At 43.5% G+C, this 14,542-nt stretch overlaps 1 long non-coding RNA gene across 5 annotated transcripts in view; it reads right to left on the bottom strand.

Moving 5' to 3' along the window:
* LOC123365943 overlaps positions 1 to 8,721 on the bottom strand; it is a 38,413-nt gene extending 29,692 nt beyond the window's left edge. For all 5 annotated transcript variants that reach the window (XR_006577840.1, XR_006577843.1, XR_006577842.1 and 2 more), the window contains exon 1: positions 8,175 to 8,721. This is a non-coding gene — a long non-coding RNA (uncharacterized LOC123365943). The remainder of the gene's footprint in view (positions 1 to 8,174) is intronic.
* Between the last annotated feature and the right edge of the window lie 5,821 nt (positions 8,722 to 14,542).

Here is a 14,542-nt window from a genome sequence, read left to right as displayed (position 1 = left end):
CCTATATCCTCCAAAGTACTTGCAACATCTCCCAGCTTGGTATCGTCTGCAAACTTTATAAGTGTACTCCGTATACCATTACCTAATTCATTGATGAAGATATTGGACAGAACCCAACCTAGAACTGATCCCTGTGGGACCCCACTCATTATGCCTTTCCAGCATGACTGTGAAGCCACTGATGATTACTCTCCAGGAATGATTTTCCAACCAGTTTTGCATCCACCTTATAGTAGCTTCATCTAGGTTGCATTTCCCTAGTTTGTTTATGAGTAGGTGATGCGAGACAGTATCAAAAGTCTTACTAAAGTCAAGATATACCACGTCTACGACTCCTCTCCCCCCCCCCCATTCACAAGGATTCTTACCCTATCAAGGAAAGCTATTAGGTTGGTTTGACACAATTTGTTTTTGACAAATCCATGCTGACTGTTACTTATCACCTTATTATCTTCTAGATGTTGTAAAATGATTGCTTTATTATTTGCTCCATTATCTTTCCAGGTACAGAAGGTAAGCTGACTGGTCTGTAATTCCCTGGGTTGTCCTTATTTCCCTTTTTATAAATGGGCACTATATTTGCCCTTTTCCAATCTTCTGGAATCTCTCCCGTCTTCCATGACTTCTCATCTAGTCTGACCTCCTGCATAGCACAAGCCAACAAGCCTCATCCAGTAATTTCTGCATCAAGCATACAATCTCAGTTTGAGCTGTAGCATATGTCTTAGAGAGAGACATCCAATCTTAACTTGAAGTCTTAGAGTGATTGAGAATCCACAATTTGCTGTTATGGACCAGGATAGAGACCATCTGGCCTAGTAATTAGAGCAGGAATCAGACCTAGTGGGCAGAGCAGGCATCCAGGTTGGGGAATAAAGTCAAGGGTCAGCACCAGAGTCAACTGCAAGTTACCAAAGTCAGAGATCAAGCCAGAGTCAGGACCAGGAATTGAATCTGAAGATCAGCACTGAGGTGAGATACCAAATTCCAGAACCAAGGGTCAAGCCAGAGTCAGGGTTAGAAGTTGGAGGCTGGGGTTGGAGCCAGGATTGGTGGTGGACAGGAGGAGAAGCAAGGATCAAGAATGGAGCAGGAGCCTGGTGGAAAGAGGAGTAAAGATAGGGGTGAGCCAGGAGCAGAGCAGGAATCAGGAACAGGGTTGAGTGCAGGACATTGGACCTTGCTTGTGCCTATGCAGTTACAACAGCAAGCCACCTTGTTGCTCAGATAAACTTCCTGTTCCTGGTTTAACTAGTGGTTTTGGACCAATTAGTGGAGCTGAGCGATCCTCCAATCTGAGCTCCCATGCGTAGTGCTTTGGCTGAGGCTGTAGTCCTAGTAGCTTCTCAGCCCACCAGGGTTCAGTAGACACTGGATAGAGCCCAGGATATGGCAACTACCTGGGGACTCCCAGGCCTGAGTTCAAGATCTGGGACAGCACACTCCCATAACACACTGGAGAGCATGGCACTTCCAGGAATGATATTGTGCAAGTTCACATCTGCTTGACTTTGCCTGCATGGGGGATGCCATTTTGAAGAGCGTGCTGCTCTTCAAAATGGCATCCCCATCTGATTTTTGTTCCAGTACCAGGTGAGAAACAAACCAGTTAAAAAGCAGACCATCCAGAATAAAACTGGACATGATATTCCAATAATTGTCTCACTGATGCCATATTCAGATGTGATACCACCTCCCTACTTTTACTGTATATTCCCCTATTTATACATTCAAGGGTCACATTCACCTCTATCTACACCACCACCACAGGCACTCCTCTTCAACTGATTATCTGCTATTACCACAATAGCCTTTTCAGGGTCACTGCATTCCAGGATCCAATTCTCCCACCCATATCTCCTGTGACCGCAATTCTTTCTTCCTGAAATTGCTGAATGTAGAATGTGTTGAACACAGCAAAAAAGAATAGAGGCCCAAGAGTTGGTCATGAAAAAGTCAATGGGAACTCTTGCCAGAGGAAGGGGCAGAAATCAGTAGGGATTTTGAAAAGCAAGGAGCAGATTTGGTAAATAGATATCACTATGGAGGGGAAGGGGCAATTAGCTCATAGTGGAGTAGAGTCCAAAGGAGAAGAATGAATGGAAGGGAGAAGCAGCAGGGAGTGGATGCAATCAGAAGGAAAGAAGAGCCTAACACCGCTGCTGTGGTCCACAAGATGGGTGGTGTGGGAGAAAGACAAGAGATTACATCTACAACAAAGATTTTAGTGAGTACAAGGAGTTGGAGAGATCATAAACTCTGGCAAGTTTCAGGGAGAATGGGCACTACAGAGTGAACTAGAGAAGAGAGGGACATTTGGGGGATGATATTGCATCATATGCCTACTGTGGGGGTAGAGGTGTCAGTGGGGAAAGATGCAGCTAAAAAGAGTAGGGATGAAGGATGAGTCAAGACTATGGCACATGTTGGCTATGAGGAGGAAAAGGGTAAAGGAGCTGGAATATGGATGTGAGGGTGTGAGTGATTGGGGGGGCAGGGAGAAACAGGGATGGGAGAGAAGAGATGGAGATAAGAGCTTCTTATGGCAGGAGTCACCAGATGGCACTGTTACACATAGCCTTACATGCTAAGACAGCATGTAAGCAAGTTTTAGATTTTGAAGATATGCTGTGGTGTTGGTTTTCTGTTGCAGCGTTTCTTTGGAAGCAGCAGCAAGGAAGTTTGCTCTCTGCCTTAATCCCATTTCATAGAGTCAATTCTTGAGGTAGAGTTGCTCCTTAGGAATTGGGCATTATTGTTTGGGCTGAGATCCCTGAAAAAGGGATTGTCTGCTTGCCATTTGTGAGCCCTCTGATCAAGGACTGGTTTATGTGCAAACAAGCTGAACACACACACACACCCACCCACCTCCCTATGCCCAACATCACGGATTTCTTCTCCAACAGAACTCAACCTGTAAGGTCCCAACATCTGTTATTGCTCAGCAGAGAAGGAACAAGTTGATGAGGCCACCTCAGGGACATAACATTAAGAATTAACGAGACAAAGGGAGGATGGAGATGAGGAAGCAGAGTATGAACGTTGAAGAAACAATGGTGGGAGAAGGACGGAGAAAGTGATGGATTTAAAAAAAACCACAATAGATAGCAAAGAAAATTGCAAGTGAAGACATTAAATGAAGCAACAGTCAGAGCAATGGCAAAGACAAGTACTACGGAGCAATGATATGCAACCAAAATAAAATGTGTGTGGCAGGGCCAGATTATGACATTCTGAGGCCCTAAACTATGACAAATGGAAGAGGCCTCATATCATTAAAAAAAGTTTTTTCCACAGAAAGGACATTGAATATATACAAAGGCAAAGTTGTGAAAATAGAATCCAACTAAAAACACGTCTTGCAATATACCTGTCTGCATTATACAATAGTTTCAAATTAACATTTTCATTTATGATTTCTTGATTAGTAGATATGAAAACTTTATATCTACAGCAACACAAAAGCTGGTCTGTGTAACTGCTTACTTAATAGAAGCAGTACAATCTGACATATGTCTGTTTTAAAATTAATGTGATATGCACACTGAAAATTAAAATGTTTTCTTTTGTGATTTTTGGAGCAAAGTCATTGATGATGTCCTCAAATGATAAGCTCCAGAGTTTGTCACTTTCGATGCACAGAATGCTTAGGGCAGATTGCCTAGAAAATGCTGCAAGAAAAGCTGACATCACTCTTCGTGTTCACTTCTCTATTCTGTCTCCCACAGGACCACTAATTAATCTCAAGTAAACACCTCAGACACACAGAGTGACAACAAGCTATATCCGTGAAAGAGAAAAATAATTTACCTGAAAAAAGACTGGTAGACAGGCATTGAGAAAGTGAGAAAAAACTTGCCTATATTCAAGCAAATATAATGAATATTATAGGTTTTAATAGCCTATAAAGCATATATGCACTTAATTTGAAATAACTTGCTCACCAAGTACACAGAATATTTTTATATATCTATCTATCTCTTCCTTCACTTCTCTCAAAACACTCAATTTATCTTTTTGTCAGCACTCTGATATTTACTGTGAAGGTTCCTGAAACTGACTGAGGGAAGCCAACACAAATTTATTCTCCTGAAGACCCACTTGACCCAAGTCCATAAGATGATCACCTGCAAACTCAATCATGTGAAGCATGGATAGCACATGAAGCAGAAAGGGGCATGCACACTAAAATACACAATTGTATGTATGTAACAGATCAAAAGAAGAACGAACACACTAACTTTAAGAAAAAGAAGAAAAACAGGCATGGAGGCACTATACAACTGAGCATGCTGGACTGTAAACAAAAGATAGTCACCTCCTGGCTATTACCAGCCAAAGGGGATGCTATACATGACATTACTCCTAGGACGAGTCCCATATGAGTGTGAGCTTGGCAGGATTGCTTCATGACACTGCCGTCTCTGACCTCACATTTTTCCCTGATTTTATTGGCAGTGAGATTTAAATAAGTTATGAAGGCACAGTCAGAATTTTACCAGTAGCAGCTGGCCAACGAAATGCTGCCTTAGGAGACTGTTAGCAGACTTACTCGTAAAAATACTAATTTTATGAGTACAATTATTTTTTTTCCCTCAGCCCTGGCCTCCTGCCTGTCAATAATGAACAATTAGCAAAGGGTAAAGGTATTTGTGTAGCTAGATGTATACATTGGTCGTATTTGAGCCAAAATGTCTATATTTAGAGAGAGAGAGAGAATGAATCTTCTTTTTCCCATATCTCCATTACTTATCAACCGATTTTGATAAAATTTGAAATGGAGTCAGTTTCTCTTTTTTAGGGGCCCCTCATATAGCGTGGCCCTAAACTGCAGCTTAGTTAGTTTATGCCTTAATCCAGCCCTGGTGGGTGGTATTAAAATGCAACTTCTGTCAGTAGCTGAGTTCTACCTCTGGTTTTTTTTCCCCCCCTTTTAATACCTTTATCACCACATTTTGTTTTTCCAAGCCTACTTCTATGTAGATTTTTTCCCCTATTTAGTATGTAGCCTAGTAATAGTGTCATTCTGGAGAAAAGCTAGGAGTCTAACAGGACTGTTTCTGAAGAACAGTACAGGTACTTACTATTCCAAAAAGGGAGAGGACTGTGAACAAGTCTACACATACTATATTCATTCCAAATTTGCCTCCTTCCTGTGGTTTGGCTTTCAAGATAAGTCAAACAGAACAAGAGCCTGAACTTTCTCCCTAAGCATTGACTGTTCCTAGAGGGTCCCTACAGAATCTTCTCCATTGCTTCTTCTAGTTGTCTCTGATGCAGAGACACTCCAGCCCCTGTTATATCCTGGTAATTAGGTGAATTGTGTTAGCTCCAGCATGATCCTGTAATAATCACTCTGGAGGAAATCCTGATTCCATTGGATTTGGGGTCAGGATTTCACACTCTTTATCTCTACGCAAGGTTCTGGCCCCTGAACTCAAGTTGGCTCACCCAAGGAATTCTGGATGCCTGTGCAGGATTCTAGAAACTGTCCTGCTCTTACAAGAACTTTAAGCCAAGAAGAATCAAAATCCTTTAGGAAAAAAGCTAAGGATTAATTGGTGGTAGCAAAAACTCATTGTACTCTCTGAGAGAAGCCATCAGCCACAAAGTATTGCATGGTGTTACAGGTTGTGGCCCTGGAGCACGCCACACCATGGTATGCCACTGCAATCATCCCACTTCAACTCCCAGCTTGATTCACCAATCGGCTGCCAAAGAAACTGTCCCTCAATTGAATAACAGATTGTTTGATGATTTCCCTTGCACCACTGAAACAGATACTCAGAATTAATGACCTACCCAATGTTATGTAAGGAGCTTTAACATAATAAATTAGCCCCAAGATAGCTAGTGTTAAGGTTTTACAAAGCATGGAGTGCTTTTGGCCCTTCTAGGTTCAAACTAATTCTTCCTCAGGGCTTCCATTTTATCCTGGTTTCAGCAATTCTTATCTCAACTGTTCACCCCACCGAGCATGGGCGCTCTGCCAGTTCCACACTGGCCCCATGCTTCTCTGGAGAGACCCCACCCAGGTATCTTCCTAGTCCATGGACTCAAACTCCTTCTGCCCTTGGCACAGGATTTCCCTGGCCCTCCTTCTTGAGGTTCTTCTTGAATCTCAGCAAGCTTCCCCAGTCTGCCATCATCCTGAATCAGCCACAGAAGAACCTCCCTCCACATCGTGCCCAACTCGAGATTCCCCGACTGAGCTAAGAACACTCCTTTATAAATCTTCAGATGGTAGTCACATTATTCAGGCACCTAGTCCTCATTCCCAGCTTGGCCTATGATCCTTCTCAGACCTACTTGTTCTTGGAAGAGCCATGCCTTGGAATAGGGTTAGATAGCACCAGAACCCACTACCCTTAAAGGGGACAGACCATGCTGTTACAGATGGTAGTTTAGCTACTAGCAGGTGTACATATTCCCATCACCACCACCACCACCACTTTAAAAGTGCCTAGCGTGGTCAGCTATTAAGAGGCTCACCCCTCTTTTGCCAACATGGTGGTAAGTTTTTCCCTATGCACACCTTTTCATGGACCATTTATCATATTTCTACTACACAGTTACCATTTATCCTGAAAGGATAGAGACAATAAGTAAATGCATTAAGTTGCAAGGTCCTTTGTTTTTAATATTGTAATGGAATTGATTACAACAAGGCTTTTTACAGAAGCTTTTAGTTCTCTATTTTTAACTTTTTCTCAGCTTGGACTCCATCCCTTCATTTTTTCCTCCTCTGTTTGGCTTAGCTGTTGTCAGTTATGCAACTCTTCTTCTTAGTATGTAAATTTAAAGGTCAATATAGCATAATGTCAAACTGAGGATTATCTCTTGTGAAGAGGCAATAAAACAATCCAATGTGAACCAAACGGGTGAGTTCATGTGATGTGGCTTACTAATTTCTCCTTTCTATCCACAATCATGAGACTTGCTGTATTTCTCATGGTCACGAGTCAGGAGAAGTGTTTGTGCCATACTCAAAAGTAATGCTTCTAACTGCCACTAATTCCCATAAGAGGAATGTCTTTACATTACTGGAAACTGGTGCAACACAGCATGCAAAAGTCACAAGGAATGCAGCACCAAGAAGGAACATCATTCATGTCACAATGTTGACTCTCCAACTCCCTAGCAACCAAACATGGTCATGCTCTTTTAATCCTCAACAAAAAACAACATGTGAATGGGGTACTGGGTCACTTCCAAACGAGAGAGGACAGCAGTACTAGAAAGGAGATTGCATGCATATACCTATTGCGCAGACCATCACAAACCTCAACACCGTCTACTCAAGTGCAAGGTGCATTTCTTTCACCTGCCTTCTCTGACAGACACAGAGCAAATTGGAAATTAAAACACACACACAGAAAGAGAATACCAGCCAAATTACAAAAATAAAGTTCAAACCCCTACCAAAACAAGATAGTCCACTGCATATACTTCTCCCCCAGGGGAAGAATGAGAGAACAACAACCATGTGACATGTGTAGTCACAGTGCTTAATGCATTACTGGAAGGCACTCAGATACTACCGTGATAAGAACAGTATAAAAACCCATATAGACTAGACTTAAGTCCCAAGACCTCCAAGTTTCAGAATCTAAGTTTTTCCCTAAGAAAAATCAAAATCATTCTGGAATCTTGTTTAGAAGTAGATCGATGAAAATAAAGTTCTTGGCTGGGTGATTGCTTCAAGCAGTTTTTTAAAATCCTCTAGGTAGCCTGCTCAGTTGCAGAAACTAAAACTGTCAGCAATTATACATTAGTGTGCACTGGTGTCTTTCATAAAAATTTCATCTGCATAACAAACCCACTTCTAAAGTCATTACTTGGGCAAATCTGATTACAAATAAGACCTGCTCTGTTTTTCCAAGAGGACCAGTCCCAGCTCCCACGAGTGGAATCTAAGATTTTCACAAAAAAATCTGCTTCTGCAATTTGTTTGTACTCACTGGCATCTCTGGCCCCAATTCAGCAAAACAGTTCAGCATGTTAACATTCTCAAGCCCCTGTGAGATTACTGGAATTTAAACATGTGCTTTGCTGAATTGGGACTTAAGTGACTCAGGCCCAGATTTTCAAAGAGACTTTTAGGCATCTAGAGAAGTCACTAGAACAATCCACAAAAACTGAATTAGGCACTTTCAACAAGGCACTGTACTCACAGCTGGGTGGTGCCTCCCTCTGGAGATGAGCTCTATCTGCTTCAGTGCCTCCTTCCTTTTCTTCCATTGCTGCAGCTCTCTTCCTGCTCATGGAGTCGCAGTATAGACACTTTGTAACTCAGCCCAGGTCACTTTGAAAGACTCCCCTGGAAGGGGAAAACAAAGTCTCTCTTCTCCTCCTACATCAGGTAGTCCTCGTACCCAGTGCTCTGACTATATCACTCCTGCAGTGAGTCAGGCAGTCTTCCCATTCATTACCTGTACCAATACTACTCTGCAGTGGATGGTAAGGAAATCCAGGCCTGCCCTTACTCAGGGTTCCAGTCCAGGGCCCTATAGCAAGCCATTAAAACCTGGACTTCACCCACCCTACTGCTGTCTTCCCTGGACTACTTCCTACCATGCTTCTTTAAGCCTTGTCCATAGTATTCCTAGTTAAACCCCTCTCTCAGGCCTCCTAGCTAAATTCTTTCTTAAGGGTTCTTATCAGTCCCCCATTTCTTCTCCTTTACCTCAGGAAGAGAGGCTACAAGCTTCCTATGCTAGTACTAACCTCCTTGCTTCATAGAAGCCCCTACATGTTCCCCCACAGGTGAGCTTCCTTCTAATTAGCAGCTTCCCCCTAGCCTAAATCTCCCCCATTTGCAGCTTAATTGGCTGATTGGGACCACCTGGCCTAATTCAACTCTCTCAGGGCTGGCGTGGGGAGCACACTGCACCACAGACAGGATGAGAATGATGGATGGGAAGGTGCTCTGTGACTGTGTGGCCTACTTACATTCCTCCCTTGTTTCACATATCTGGGCAGCATTTGCTGGCTCCCTAGACACCTTTGAGGAGCAGTGAGCACTGTCTGCTGTTCTCTACTCAGTGTCCATCTCTCGATCCCTGATTTTGTACCTCTGACCCTCACTCCGGTCCCTGTTTAATCATTTGTTGTCCCTCACAATCAGTTGAAACCTGGGTTTATTGGCTCCTCCCCTGAGGCTGGCAGAGGAGCCTTCTGATATGGGCAGGCTTGCACCCACCCCTTCCCAAAATTCAATAGGTGCACCCCAGGCACATAGGTCACCTGTATAATGAATGGGAAGAGTTAGGCACCTAAGAACACAATCCACAGAAGCTAGCACACTAAGCCTAAAATACCCCATGGGAGATGCCAATAGGAGGGTGAGTTCTAAGCCGCACCCCTCTCACAGAGTTCAGAGCCTAAGTCTGGGCTGTAGTGAGGCATCTATTTCTGCTTGCAACCCACAAATGAGGAATCTTCTCTTGGAATCAGGTGGCTTTGGTGTTTAAGTCATTTCTTGTGTGAATGAGTTAGGCACTGGCCTCACTCCACACAAAATGTCCAGGGGAGGAGCTGCCCACTTTATAACTTTAGCCCCAGTGGTTAGAGCATTTGCAGGGGATTTGGTAGACCCAGGTTCAATTCCCTCCTCCTCCACCAGACCCGAGGGGAAGAAAAGATTTGCATGGGTGTCTCTCACTTTTCAGGAGTGCTCTCTAACCACTGGGCTATGGAATATTCCAATGAAGGGTTCCCTCAGTCTCTCCTCTTGAAGCTATACCATTATGTATAACTAATTAGAGAGTCAATGGAGCAGAGGGACTGGACCATGGATCTCCCACCTCCCAAGAGGGAGCCTCAACTACTAGGCTATAGAGTCAGTCTCTTTCGCTCTGTGGCCTAATGACTAATTATTTAATCCAGAGTGGAACAGTCAACAGGAGAGACTGAGGGAGCCCCACACCAGAACATGCCAAAGCTCAGTGGTTAAATCACTCTCCTGGGAGGGGTGGGAAACCCAAGTTCATCTCCTTTCTCCTCATCAGACAGAGGAGGAATTGAACCTTGATCTCCCAAATCCCAGGTGAGTGCTCTAGCCAATGGGCTAAAAGTGGTGGGTGGCACCACCACCACTGGTCACATTTTGAATGAAACCTCATCCTGTCACCATGCTCTGAACATGGCTACCTGTTCAGGCCTGTGGCAAGACAGGCACTCCTCCATCTATCTTCTTTTGTGGATTTCTTCTGGGATTTAGAAGTGAGCAGCTGCTCAGATGCCTAGAGTGAGAAGTGAGCTAGCTGTCCAGAGGCAAAACCTCTGGTGGCTAGGGAACTTTTACCCTGAAAATGTAAGTGCTGATTGAGTTTAAGTGCCTATAAAGTTCGCCAGCAGCTGAATGGCGGTTTTGTGGATACAGTGGTGCCTAAAATTGGGACATAGGCCTTGGCTACACTTGAGAGTTACAGCGCTGTTGGTGGCTTTATAGCACTGTAACTCGCTCCCCGTCCACACTGGCAAGGCACATACAGCCCTGTATCTCCATGGCTACAGCGCTGGTTGTACTCCACCTCCATGAGAGGAATAAAGAGTATAGCGCTGCTGCTGCAGCGCTGGGGCGCCAGTGTAAACAGGGAATAATCTTAGTATGCTGTGACTGACCTCCGGAAGCTTCCCATAATCCTTTTAAGTGAAGGTTCTGCTCTTTGTTTTGTTGTGAACTCCGGGCTCCCGGAGCTGCTTATCAAAAAAACCAAACACAGCTACTGTTTGCTGTGAATGAGAAGAGGCAGGAGTGCTCCCTTTGGAACACCCACAGCTAGTGTTTGCTTGAAGAGAGGGGGAGGGGGCTTGAGGAGAGAAGCAGCACAGCGGGCAGGAGGGAGGGAGGAAGGGGTCTGTTTTGGAGTGGCTGCTGTTTGCTTTCAGTGAGTGAGAGAGGGGTTGGGGAAGGGGTCGGAACTTGCAAGGCAGCTGCTGACAGTGTCAGCTCCAAAAATCAACTCTCTCTCTCTCTCCCCCGTGCTCCCTGTCACACTGCACCCCACCCAACCCCTTTTGAAAAGCACGTTGCAGCCACTTGAATGCTGGGATAGCTTCCCATAATGCACCGCTCCCAATGCCGCAGCAGATGCTGCAAATGTGGCCACGACAGTGCGCTGGTAGCTGTCAGTGTGGACAGACTGCAGCACTTTCCCTACACAGCTGTACGAAGACAGGTTTAACTCCCAGCGCTGTACAGCTGCAAGTGTAGCCATACCCATAGGTTCCTAAATCAGAGGTTTGGGCACTTAAATCCTTTTGAGGATCTGGGCATAAGCACACTCATATATGGTAGCTTCATCTCTTTCTACCTGTTTTTCCAGTGTTAGTAACACTGGGTCTGGCTCATTTACCTCCTTTCTATCAGATTTCAGATGGTGACCATGAAAAGTATGTATTCAGGAAACTGAGACAGTGATGCAGGACCTTGGAGAGACTGAGAATGGACCTTGAACAGAAAGAGAACTCAGAGGGCGGATCATCCATTCGTTGCTGAATAAAGAAAGGTTCTGAGCTAGAAACAGCAAGATTAGAATTATTTAATCCTGGATTAATCAGGCATTCAAACAAGTGGATGTATTGCAAAAATGAGAAATGATTATTTTTTTATTCCCTAACCCAATTTCATAACCACACATGATCCAATTCCTAAAAGTTCTAAATAGTCTAAGCGTTTGTGAAAATACCTGGAAAGTTTTGGTTTTTTTTAAAGTTCTACATACTGTCAGAACTCGATGATGATTCTCCTATCCTCATTTCAGCAGAGAAGAAAAATGGGGGTTCTCTCCTCACCACATTTAGATGAAGATAGTATTTATCTGTATGGGCCAGCAGTGTGATAGGCACTATATAGACAGGGTATAAAGATAAGATACCTGTCCCAAAGAATGTACAGATTAGAAGGAGAATGCTCAGAAGGAGGAGGGGAGAAGGGCAACATAAGCAGAATGATTAAAAAATGTAGCATAGCGGGCGAAAAAAGAATGACTCCACTAGCTGCCATGAGAATGGGGCTAGCCTAATTGTGATTTAGATAATATAGTCACAGGTGTAACAATTCCCACTTGGCTGATTCGGAAACAGTATGAGGTTTCTGCTATAAACAAAGCCCTGCAGCAGAGGTCTATATTGGGATAGTAGATCATCCTCCTTGGACTCCCTATCTAAGAAATTCATAGCCAGCTCTTGGGACTAACTTGATTATTCTTGGGTAATGGAGGAAAAACATGGTACCCTATTATTTTTGGTTTGTTTTTATTTCAATATAGAGACACTCTGAATTTAGGGACAATGTCAGTTAAAAATGCCTTTTGTTAGTGACAGCCTAGGTTGAAACAGTTCAATCTGAAACATGCTCTGTTTGCAACACTTTCACTTGTTATGACTCTGGTCCTGACAGTCTTGAACTGGGACAGCCTGGATTTAGAACACAGCAGTATGAATTTAATGTGAATAGTGCACACATATTTCCTTATGAAGAGCACCACTCACTCCAGTTTAGATGCAAATGGGGCAGATTCTGCTGTCATGGATGTAGCACCAGAGTAATACCATAACTGTCATCATGCTCAGCACACCTAGCATCAGCAGTGTCCTTTCAGATTTATATCAGTGTAAACACGAGTAGAATCTGCTGATATTTGTATTTCACAATAGAATACCTTGGATAAATATGCATTTCATTTTACATTCTATTAGAAAAGAAATATATAGTGATAGAGACCCTAGTTTCATTCATAAACACAAGGGGACACAATTAAAGTTGATTAGGACTTCCAAGTGCATGACTTATATACGTTTAGGGTTAAGAAGAAAAGTCTGATAATGGGACTTTTTTGTGTGTTTTGGCATGCAATATAATATTTGCTGAGGCTAATGCTTTGAAGATCTATAATACACAGCTTGCCTGTAAAATGTAATGAACCAGCCACAGATCACAACTCTTGTCTTTTGTTCTTTTTCTTCTCAAGTTAAAGATACAGGCTCCATGGAGGGAGATGAAGATAATAAGCATGCTAGAACATACAAAAATTGGGTGATTCAGCATAGTGTCTCCATGGGCTGAAATTAAAAGGCAGGCAGACACACATTTCCAATAATGTGAAGGAAAGTGCTTTCTAATTGCTGGGTTTTTTCCAAATGGAATGTACTTGTTTAACCTATAGTGCAATCTATTCCTTCCTATCATTATGTGTCATAAGTGAAAGAGGGATTATTCATTCTCTGTATTATACACCCCCAATCATTTTATATGTAAAAGCTTCAAACCACGTGTTGGCATTCTGCAAAACTCATCCAGGCCATTTAGGCATATTTACTGTAGTCTTTCATGCTAAAATTCAAGAGGGGTGGCAGTACAGTTATTTTTGTAGTCTACCAAGCTTTACGCTGAATTAAAAATCGTACATCCATTTAAGATCAGGATAGAGAGAGGTTAATTGTTATGGATGAGAATCACACCATCAGCATTCCCTGTGTGGTACACAATGCATAATCTGCCTACATTTGCACCAATCTATGTAGAAGGAATGGTATGTTCTCACATACCTTGCAAAGATATATTTGCATATACAGCCTACACACAGCCCATACCAGTAATGAAGCATTTGGTACCATGTCTCGTAATTAACACTGATGTGAAATACCAGAGTTACAGAACAATAGAAGAAAGCAAGATAATTTACATTGTTCTGTCTCTTTCTCTGTTCAAGACTCACAGTCCTGCAGTGCCCCTTATGGTGAAGCCTGGCATAGCAGTCCCTCTGCCTCAGTCTCTTCCTCCAGGCTCCCATGGTCTGTGGCGGTGGCTTGGCTCTGTGGTCAGGTCACCTTTATGTTTTCATCCCTTCTGGGGTAGTAGAGTCCCTTAGTTCAAGTCTAAAACCAAGACCAGAACAAAATAATCTTTGCCCCCCCCTTCCTTACAGGCAACAACAGCCAGCCTGCTACCTAACTATGGACTCCTGGGCCCAATCACCTCAACAATCTAGGCCACATCTACCCTCCTATTAAGGGCCTCCAGCAGGTCCTAGCTTGAGCCAGGCTTCTTGACCCACACAGAAACTAACTAACTAACTAACTGCCTGCCCTCCTCCCCCCATCCAGCCCCCAGCTGCAGCACTTTCTTCCTCATAAGTTCAACAGCCAATACAGGTGTACAAGAGCAGGGCTAATTGAACAAGACTGGCTGGCCCCAGGCCTCCTGGCCCTTAAAAGGACAGGCCAATCCGTTACACTGATTATTTCTGGTTTACTACCAGTGTATTCTCTAAGGGTATGTCTACACTACAAGAGTAATTCGATTTAACTTAGGTCGAATTTGTGGATTCGACCTGATGAATTCGAATTTGTGTATCCACACTAAGGACACTAATTCGACTTTGTGAGTCCACACTAACGGGGCAAGCGTCGACATTGGAAGCGGTGCATTCTGGGCAGCTATCCCACAATTCCCGCAGTCCCCGCTTCCCATTGGAATGCTGGGTAGAGCCCCCAATGCCTTCTGGGGGAAAAATGTGTCGAGGGTGGTTTTGGG

Source organism: Mauremys mutica, chromosome 3, assembly GCF_020497125.1.
Source record: "Mauremys mutica isolate MM-2020 ecotype Southern chromosome 3, ASM2049712v1, whole genome shotgun sequence".
NCBI classification, from domain to species: Eukaryota; Metazoa; Chordata; order Testudines; family Geoemydidae; genus Mauremys; species Mauremys mutica.
This window is presented reverse-complemented; position numbering and strand designations above follow the sequence as displayed.